The sequence below is a fragment of the Musca autumnalis genome, unplaced genomic scaffold (assembly GCF_047663935.1).
Source record: "Musca autumnalis isolate F117 unplaced genomic scaffold, ASM4766393v1 scaffold_4, whole genome shotgun sequence".
Classification (NCBI taxonomy): Eukaryota; Metazoa; Arthropoda; class Insecta; order Diptera; family Muscidae; genus Musca; species Musca autumnalis.
Genome location: NW_027411977.1, coordinates 200,976,343 through 200,987,709, shown reverse-complemented (window position 1 = coordinate 200,987,709; position 11,367 = coordinate 200,976,343). Strand labels below are relative to the sequence as shown.

General features: G+C 33.4%; 1 long non-coding RNA gene across 1 annotated transcript; it reads right to left on the bottom strand.

The window, feature by feature from the left end:
• Window positions 1–565: 565 nt before the first annotated feature.
• Window positions 566–1,726, bottom strand: LOC141401455 (uncharacterized). The gene is made up of 3 exons (XR_012412374.1): window positions 1,621–1,726; window positions 789–998; window positions 566–731 (listed from the first exon to the last, which is right to left on the bottom strand). It is a non-coding gene; the product is annotated as an uncharacterized lncRNA (long non-coding RNA).
• Window positions 1,727–11,367: the final 9,641 nt, after the last annotated feature.

The window sequence follows — 11,367 nt, the reverse complement described above, 5'->3', positions numbered from 1 at the left end:
GCAGCTGAGGAGCGTCAGCTGCCACGACAAACCAGAGTAGTTTTGGTCAACTACGCTCGGGATATTGCAGTCGCCTAAATTCGTATTGGGCGGAAATCGATCGCGCCGTGCAAGACATATGCCTAGTATGCGGCATGGGCCGCATGACACACAACACCTTTTTAACTGCCCCGCCAAACATACCCATCTAACTCCAGTGGATCTGTGGCTACATCCCATCGAAGCAACCATTTCCTGGAACTGGATATAGACCCAGATTGAACAGAACAAGGAACATAATAAACACTGTTACAACAACAAGAATCAATACCAAACAGAAATAAGAAGTTTGGTATTGGTTTGGTATTACAACGTTTCACGGACAAACGGACGGACACACATAGCAATGCCGACTGGGTTTGTCGAGACATTAACTTTGGTATATATGTATGTATGTACATACGAATATTATTTCGATGTATTACAACATTTTAAGGCAAAGGAACTCATAATTCCTTCTATCAGATATCTCGTCATTTCTTCTTATTAATTTGTTAAAAATTTCGAACCATGTAGTGGCTGCACTTGAATTTTTCGACACAAATTGTTCAAAAGTTAAGCGTTTTCGCAGATGACGGCCATCGGCCAGGGATTTTGTGGTGGAACACTTGGCTACGCAAACGCTACTTTTTGGAAGCCTATATCTCGGATATGATATATTCATTGCCGTCATAAGATTAGGATACGCAAACCTACATGCTTAGGCTCAGATTATTTTGAGTGCACTTATACCAAATTTTTTGTCTTACCTGTATCGGTTCGTAATGTTGTGTATTTTATTTTTGACTTCTTCCCCATCGTAGAAGTAATTAAATGTGGCCATTTCAGTGGCCATTTCCGCGTATATGTGCGAATTCTTTCGGACTCCTCTAATTTTTTGAATGTTTTTTTCCCACAATGACAACAGCAGGTCCTCTGCTTCAGTCGACCATCGTTTCCGTTTTTGCTTTGTTAATTTCCTATACAGTATAGAACATAGCCGACCAAGAAGAGCGAGCGCTTAAATTGTTTATGTGTGGGTAAAATTACACTGACAGAACAGGGTGATGATTTTCATATTGAGTGTGAAATGAAAAATATATTGTTGGCGCGTTCGCTTTGTATGACTTAAATTAAAAATAATATAAATAACTTCATAATTTGAAAAGTATTTTTCTTCATATGTTAATTTTTTTGAGAGAAAAAACAAATTGTATATAAAAATGATTTTTTAAGACTTTCTAAGCATACATACATTTTTTATTGTTGCATTGCAGACGAGGCATTCTGCGTCATTAAAAATATTAATACAAAACAAAAATCATTTTCAAATTCTTCCCTCCACATATTTGCTGTACAACTGCAAAATCTTTTCTGTGTACCCAAAAATAAACAAATAAAGCGGCATCAACCTGCTTGCATGAAATTCAGTACAAGACTGAAGTAAAAAAAATCAAAACATTTGCTCTCTTACTTTGCGTTCGGGTCGCGTGTGTGTGATTTGCCGAAAATCTTCGTAACCAAATCAATACCCACGAACGGGTTTGGTATAGAATAACATTTTTAATATGTATATCAATACATCAAATAATATCTACTTACCTTTCACTGTCCATTTCTTTTAATTAAAAAACAAATAGTTTTTAATTGTTAATTTGTTTTTGACAACAATAAAAATGTAAACAAATGTGTGTTTGAAAACACTTGCAACTTTTCGTACTTTGTTAAAAGGGTTGCATTTTTTTCGTCAAAAACACGGTTGCATTATATAAGTAGCAAGATTTGTGCAGGATTTCAAACAAATCTTGCCATGAGAAGATTTAAATTTGTGTGGTAAATCCTGATGAATTTGACGAGATTAAGCAATAAATCCTGATAATGAAGGTTAACCCTGCAAAAATCTATAATATAAACAGCATATAATATTGAGTAAGGGCGATCCCATGGTAGAACAAATACAAGGTAAAGTTAATACTACAACAAATACAACTCGAACAACAACCACAAAGGAATTTGTTTTTGTTTGTAAACCTTAGTGTCAACGTAAATGTAAACAAAACAAGGAAATGTCTATAAATTATTGGAATTTAAAAAACTAATAATTTTTCACATTTGATTGAATATTTTGGAAAACATGAATGAAAACTCGTTAGATTTTCAATTTGAATGTTTCCATATCATTCCACTAAATGCGTAATTGCTCGCAGAAAGTAGAATACTTGCAAAAATGTTTCGGGTCGCTGGTAATTCATTGAAAAAAGAGAAGATGTTTCAATCATTTGCTTTTGAAAACAAAAAAGCACATGTTTATTAGGGCTTAATTCTTTTCAAGTTTAACAAAATACCACACATATTAACAAATATTGTACCGCCTCTATAAGCGGTGTTTTAGTGTGCGGCATGTCGTTCGGACCTGGAGGAGGTTACATGTCAATGATATGAAGCCGTCTTTATGGGAAATAGTTTTTTTTCTGATGAATAAATTTGTTCTTCAAAAATATATATCCCTAATATACATCGAACATAGAAATAAATACATAAAATGTCGAATGGAATTTGACACTAACACTACAACCCAGTTCAGTCAGCTGGGTATTGCTGCTACCTTTTCTTGTTCTACCATGGGGCGATCCCTACAAAAACAAACACATTACAAATTCTCGGTCTACTCATTCCTTAAACGCATGTTAAAGTCCATTTAGACCAATGTCCGGCAAAAAGGGGCACACGTGCCCTTGATGAGAATAACAACAGAACAACCACCACTCAGTCTTCGTTAGACCGTGTTTAGACATTCAAACTAGAAAGAAAATTTTTCTTCTCAATTTCCTTTAAAATTTCCTTGTTGTTTAGACACGGAAATCTTGTTTGTGTCAATTTTATAAATTTTCTTATTCTTCTTCACACGCATTTTCCCATTGCGCCGTTCAAAAACAAAACCAAGGCAAAATTGTAATGAAAAGTAAAAATGGACGTGTGTGATAAACAATTAATTATTAAAGGAAACCTTGAATTGCATTTTAATTTTGATATTTTCACTTATTTCGAATTGTTTTTGCTTAAAAAAAAAATAGTTTTTCCTCCAAATGGTTTTTTTCAATTGTCTCCGCTGTTGTTTGTTTCTCGACAGAGAAAATAAAATGAAAGAAAATGCAAAAACAAATCTGCAGCCAACTTCAGGTTGTATACGAAGAAAAACGAAACAAAACAGAATTTGCCAGTACAGAGGTGTGTGTACCCCCTCTTATTCCTCTCTACTCCCTTGCCCATAAACTCAATTTTCTTTCCCATCAACTTTCCCTGTATAAACAGGGACTTAAGAAGTCAATGAAGAAGGTTCTGTTGTCGGTTGTTTCAATGATTTTTAATTTTAGCAATGCATTAACGCACACGCTGTTTGTGGAGAGAGCGAGAGAGAGTCGTATGCGTGAGGCCGCAAACAATGCATTTGTATTGGCGCCGATACCTGATTTAGACTACGCTGGATTTAGCAATTATCTGGTTTTATTTGACATATGTTGCATGAAAATGACAACTTAAATCCACTTTTCCACATAATCGAGTTGTGGATATCATAAAATGTTTGTTTCAATGCAAAGCTGATAAATTTCTCCAGTACAAATGTTCTGAATGCTTTATATTTACATTTTGATTCAATTTTGTTCTATTTTACAGGATTTTCAAAATGTGTTTATATCTTTCCTGAGTAAATTGTTAGAACGACCCGATTATTCAATATTTTCTTTGACATTAAATTGTCTATAACAACAATGTTGTTTTTGTAAATTTGTTAGTTGTTGTAATTCATGCATTTACCTTATATAAATATGCCTTGCAAAATACCATAAATTTCACAAAGTCAACATTAGGTGTGTTCGTTTACTCAACAATTTGTACAAATTTGTACAAGTTCAGTAACTTCTTGTAATCGGCTAAGGTCTTTCGAATTGTACTGTAGAGTAAACGAACAACATCCAGTAACAATTTGCACAAATTTTGAGTAAACGAACACACATATTGCCATGAAAACCTAATGCTTGGTTTACATTTACGAAATCCACTCGATTTCAACTGTCAAATCCATAGGTTAAACGTCAAATGAAATCCAGATGAGATTTCATTTGACGTTTGAGCTATGGAATTGACAGTTGAAATCGAGTGGATTTCGTAAATGTAAACTTAGCATAAAAGAGAAATGAGAAATAGTTGCAAGAACTTGCAAATACTTGTTGCTTGCGAAGTTATCGAATTTGAAAAAAGAAACAATTGAAAAATGTATTGAAAATTCCAAAATTTTCAGAATTAAGGAAAAATATTAATTAAAAGTGTGTAGAAACAAGTAAAACATACATTTGAAAGGAAGATTATTGTCTGTTCTGTCCAATTTAGTGTATATTATGTGCGTTTTTGTTCAAATTTCTTTAACCAAGAGGAAACAAGAAGTGAGAAAGAATGAAGTATGTCACTATGAATGACGAATGGTGTCGTGGAAACGAGTTATTTCGTGTACGCTGTTCGACAGGCGAACAACGTAATTGAAACGCTCGTGGGAACATGTTATTAGCCACAGTATGTTGTTTGCCCAAATATTTGCAGGCTGTCTGGGTAAATACGTTGATTATCATCAATTACTTCAGGTTTTTGCAAAGCCCCAACTCTAGCTGTGTTTGTACAAATTTGTACAAACTTTTTGTTATCGAACAGAACTAATTTAATGAAATTAGACGTTCTTAAATCGAGTTCCATACAAAAGTAATTTTATGAAATTGCGGTAGTGGGGAACAAACTTTTGAGTTATCGTACAGACCGAATGTATGTATTTGGCTTTCAACAGAATGTTGATTTCATTCTAACGCCAAAAGAGAGTGGCGTTTTATACTAGAACCATTTATTTTTGTGTTTGTCGCAAATCAAAAAAATGCCATCGCTTGTAGGTCACTGACATACAACTTTATTCAAAAAGTACGGGAACGGAAAACTGGAGCAAATGTCAAAGTCGACCAACCAGCTAATCAATAGGTGACAACCATGTTACTATTTTTTGTACGCTCAAATTTGTCGAGTATAACTTTTTTAAATAGAGCGTTGGTCAGCGCCATTTTTTAAAGAGACGTGAACATGTTACAACTTTTTTGTGTAATATGTTCATGGAACGGGTTTTCGGGTAAAATGTAAGTGGTAAAAATTGTAAAAACTTTTTAGTTCTGGCACAAAGCTATAATAATAGATCATTTAGACTAACCATAAATCCTCGACTGGATTTAATAAATCCAGTACAAATCTCGTTGCATTTAGATATACCTTTTGGAGGTTTTAAGTGGCAGTCAGCTGATGTTTGTTCATAGCACAATTACCAAGGTAGATGCATCAGCCTATCTGATCGTATTTGAAACGTTAAAAGAGTTGTTGTAAATTGAATTCATCTCAAAAAACATACGCCAAATTACAAATTTATTGTTTAATATTGAAAATGTTAGCACATTATGTTACTGAGCTAACTGAGCAAATAAAAAAATTTTTTATCGTTATGACATCGTAAATATTAAAATCAACTGTGTATATCAAAGCAAATTTACTTTTTCACTTTGTTTACAAATTTTGACATTTAAAATTATTTTTGTTATAGCAATTCACCGATGCATCTGCCTTGTTTCTTGTCATGGCATAATAAGAGAGGTAAAGTCATTAGAATAATGACAATACAACTCTGTAAATCTGTAACTCATCAATCAAAAAAATACAAATACAGCCATGCGTATATGCGTCATCGTTTTCAGATATGACAAGAAATGACAAAAACAACATCCAATTGTAAATAAACAAAATACTGGCAGAAATAATTTGTAATGTAATCAAGTATGAAATTGGCTCCAATTACTTCAATGGTGTGTAATAATAAAAATTGTTGGAGCTCAAGTCATATAACGTTGAAAGTAAAATTTTTTTGCAACAAACAATAATACAAACATTAGTATGACATGTGATATATGCATGTAAAAAAGTGATGGTGTGCAATTAATCGCCTTTAAAGCATCTAAAATATGTATTTGGTGGTTTCAGCAATTAAAAACCCAGTAGATATGTTTGCACCGAATAAGTTTGGCGATAAACAATGAGCAATGTGTGGTATTCTGGTATTCTACCTATTTAGGGGGTAAGATGTTTGTAATTGAAGTCAATCTAGTGCAGTTTAGTCTGAATTTTTAATAATTTCGTTTGTAGCTCTATTGGTTTGATAACTGCGACAAGGAAACAATAAAAAACTCCATCCATACGTCCCGAGATATGTGCCTCTGAAGTTCCGAAAATTCCGTTGTTTACTTGGAATAGAAAAGTTTGTTCTCATGTCCCAGATTTGCACCTGTCCATAGGAGAAAGTCTTACATCCCGGACCGAAGCCCGACAATATAGATATACATTATACTGTGTATGATATTCCTTAAAGTTTACGAAGGTAATCATATTATCATGATCCATTGAAAAATTGCGAAGTTATAAACAAGAGAATTTTCTGAACATGAAAGGCCCATATCCCGGGAAGCATGGCATTATTTCATTCGACGAACTTTATATTTTTGTAATTAGGATGAAAAGCTCCAGCTGGAGAGTATTGAATTTGCTCAATTACCGTAATTATAAGAGTTTAATTTTACCAGTTTATGTCGGTAACGTGAAAACGAGCTAGAAAGAGTATTTTGTTATAGTTTTAATGTACACAACAACTTCGCTTTTACAAACTCAGGCCATCAATGGCATACAACTAAATAGACATGAGTGCTAAATATATAGAAGATTAAGCATTGTTTGACGATTCTTTTGATGATTGATGATTTTCGAGAACCTTCAAATAAGAAACTCACTGAGTGAATGAGCGATACGTTGAAAATTTAAATCACATTTAACACAAGGTATTGTCATGGATATGCTGTTATATGAGACTTCAATAAAAATATCTTCGTAGAACTAGTTTAATTCAATGGTGGGGGTATAGAACGTCTGTAGGCCATATGTCCGAACATGTATGGTGTAAATGGAAGTCCGAATATTTCGTGGTAGATGAAAATTCGACAAAATACATGTATTTAAAATTAATACCGCGTGACACCATTATCAAACGCACGTACCTCTTCTTAAATTATTTTAAAATGAATACCAACAGAAAAAATTTTGTTTTTTATATACATATAACATTTTAGAACAATATATTTTTATTTAATTTTCAACAGCATTTCATATCGGGTATTTGTATAGTTTATGCGTTAGATGACAACTTAAAATCCTAAACCGTACATTTGAAAAGTTTTAGTAGTTTGAAGATAAATTTAATAACGATTATAGTTTCATTTTTGCCAATTTTGAATATCCTTTCAATTTGCTTTTTGCTTTCACTATTCCTAAATTGTTATTTAAATGTCTAATTCTAAAATGCATTCGGCATTTAAAAAAGATTTTTTTTACCTTCTCTGGTAAATTTACTTGATTGCTAAGTTGCAAAAGTCTACGCTGTAAATTGTTATTATGATCTATTTTTGAGCCATTAATAGATGCAAAGACGTATTCAAGACTTGTAAAGGCCTGCGTACATAAGCTGCTCTGCCTGATTGCCTTGCTTTCCTGCTTCATTTTTGACATAATAAAAATAAAAGAATAAAGAAGGCCGAGGAAATTTCGAACTGGGTTGCCCTTTTCTTTTTTATTCTTTTATCAGAAGTAAGCAAGGTAAGCAGGCAAGGCAGCTTATGTACGCAGGCCTTAATATATTTTAAGAACTCTTGATTAGGTTTTTTAAGGAAGCCCAAAGAAATTTGATCCACCCATGAGCCGGTTTTCTCGTGATCTTCGTATTCATTCAAATTCAGTTTCCAAATAACGTACCCAGCCATTTTTTCGAGAGCGTCTCCCTGGAGTTGCCCGACATCTTCAACTGGTTTTCAATACCTTCGAAAATAAATGGATCAACTGCACTGGGATTGATCTGAACATTGGATTCTAATAGCACGGTTACACTACAGCTTTTTGCCGGGTTAACCCACTTCATGAGGATTTATTGCTTAATCTGATCAAATCTGACCAGATTTGTCATACACAAATTAAATCCACTCACGACTGGGTTTATTTTAAATCCGGCACAAATCCACCAAAAATACAGTGTTGTATTCGGTATTTGTGCAAAAAAATCCAACTCTACTCAAAAAGTACCAAAAGTTGCAACTGTTTTTGCAACAGAGTTAGTCGTGTTTTACACGTTTACGATTGGCCGCATGAGATTTTATGGAGTTAATAAATCTAAAGTTACTTGAAAATCATAAAATTATTTATTTTTTTACTTTAGACACTTTTTTAAACAAAAAGTACGCTTGATACCATGATACAAAAATGTATCCCTGTGTGTAAAATATACCAATATAAGAAATTGTCATACGAGAAATTGTAAAAGTGTAAAACACGACTTTATTAGTTATTTTGTATGTATACATAAACAAACATCAGCTGACAGTTTATATCCTCGAAAAGCTAAGTGTAACCAGCAAAGATTAACCCACTGGATCTATTAAACCCAGTGGGTTAACCTTCAATAGTGTAACCGGGGTATAAAAAATGTGTTCAGCTAGGCGAAAGGTGACACCTAAGGGGCTACATAAAAGAGTAAACCTATCTTTAATATTTTTGGCGGAAAAGTTTTATAGTTGCAGGGAACATCATGAGTCAAATTGAGGGTAGCTTCATCAAAATAATGAAGACCCTCGAAAATGGACCCATGTTGACGAAGGTACAGTTATATGGGGGATATACCAAAACATGTACCTATATTGACGATTATTTTTGAATAGACAAAATTGTGGCTGAAATTCTCAAAATACTGAAAATTACAGAGCGTTTGGTTAAAAATTTTAGTTAAATCCTCAAAATACCGAAAATCGTGAGATACCGTTATATGGGGTCTATACCAAAACGTGGACCGATATAGCCCATCATCGAACTTGACCTGCCTGCAAACAAAAGAGACATCTTCCCAAAATTTCAGCGTCCTATCTCCATTTTTGTGGATGCTAGAGTGATTACCACAGACGGACGTACATAAATCGACTCAGAATTTTATAGGGTCGCAAATGAATATTTCAATGCGTTACAATCGGAAAAACAAACTTAATATACCCTCCATACTATGGTGGAGGGTACGAAAACAAATAATAAAGACTAGTCGCAGAAATATAATTTTAGTATACGCCATAGTGACTTAGTTTGTTTCGATGAAGACAATGTCACCGACTTAAATAATCATGTTTTAAATAAATATTTACCCATTTTCAATTGAGTCAACGGTATCATTATTTTCCAAGAATTCACGTTCCCCATTCATACCATAAAACATTCCGTATTTTCCAAGAATTCAAGTTCATCATCTGAGCCCATAAAATGTTCAGTACTTTCCAAGATTTCACATTCTTCATCTACGGCCATAAGACATTCACTAATACCAAAAAATTCTCGTTTAATTATTTCTTTTCTTGAAATATTTGTAATCTTACTCAAGCTCGTCATATCCGGATGTAACAACAAATTGTACGGCAGTTGGTAATAAATAACATCCTCTGGAAATCTTTAAAATATCAGATGGCAAAAAGTGGTCTCCGCATATAAATTCTTTACCACTGAAATTAATCCCACATGCTTCTGACCACTTCCAGCGCATTACCTCATCTGTTGGGATGTGGAAGAAGGAACTATTTCTTCCACAGTCTTTTTTCACACAGAAAGCAGGATCTCATTTTGAAAAATTGAAAATATTTCGTTTGAAATCACAATTTGTAAATTCAAATTAATTTTAAAGGTAACTGTCATAAAAGTATGTATACATAAATACTATTTGCCACACTTGACAATTGCATGTTTTCATTTCATTTGAAAGTTGAGTGTTGTCAAAGACAAATTTTTAAAAAAATTGTAATCATATGTTTGCCTGACTTTACCTCTCTTATTATGCCATGGTTTCTTGTGCCCGCTTCCAACTTTTTGCATTTTCTAGCAACATGTTGCAAAAAACAGAGTTGTATAAGAGGATTTATGCCGGATTTAAAACAAATCCACCAAATACGAGGATTTATTTTTGTATGGGAAATCTGGTAGATTTTGGCCTGATTTAGCAAATAAATCCTGTTAATGCGCTAAATCCGGCTAATGATGTCATATCTAAATGGCCTATAATTTAAGCTAGTGTTGATAGTTTTTTAATTGTGTGATGAGCAAATTGACATACACCGACAGCAGAAGGGGGCCCTTTGAACAGCCCTATTCTACTATATATAATGTAACACTATGCAACACTGAAAATGCAAACAACTTCTAGTATGCATTTTTTGAAAGTACATATTGAGACTACGAAAACCCTAGTGGGGTTCTGTCCTGTCAGATCCAGTTCGAATTTTATGACCTCATCTAAACTGGGCTAAAACTACAGCTTTTTACATTTTTCTGGCCTTTATCTCAAAAACGATTAAGAATTTGGCCTTGATATCTTTGGTAATATTGTAGCCCTAAACTAGTAAAACTTATCTTTTGAACAGACCACATAAGAAAAACTCTATCTAGGGCATCAAAATCGATAAAATATAGAAAATGTTCATAATTGCTGAAGTTCTGGTCAGTATCATCTAAGCTATTGGGAGTTGAACCAAGTAACATTTTGCAAAAATATTCCAAATAACGTTCTCAACAATTCTTCAGGACATTCTGAAAATCTAAAATGCTTACTTCATGTTGTTTCAGCGGTATTTTGCATCATATCTTTTAGAACATGTACTTCAAACACAGTTTACACCAACAGTTTATTCTCGCATTTCGGATTTCACCACCTCATTGACATACATATTTATTAAATGGTCGTTGAAAAATATACTGAAATCAACGTGAAAGAGGTATTTTACAACAATGTTCTGACAAGTTGTTTATTATGTTTCAGCGAATATTAATATAAAGAAAACTTTAAGAAAAAATAACGGGTTTGCAGATGTGGTGCGAAATTTATACAAATTATGGAAATTTTCGATATTTTTTAAAATTTGAGGAAATAAATTTACAGCCAGTTTCTGTATGTCGAAAGAAGAATGTGTGCGAATGAAACACGCCCGAACTTTAGTTTTCGAAATAATTTTACCTTTTCTTTTGCTTCAAAACAAAAAACAAATTTGAAAAACACACTAGAGTTTGGACGTGTTTCTTTCGCACACATTCTTCTTTCGACATACAGAAACAGGCTGTTAGTTTTTCGAGTTCATTATTTCTCCAAATAATTTACTCTTTCCCTTATCTACAAATTTGCTTCAGAGGTCAGAAGAAGATTCGCATAAG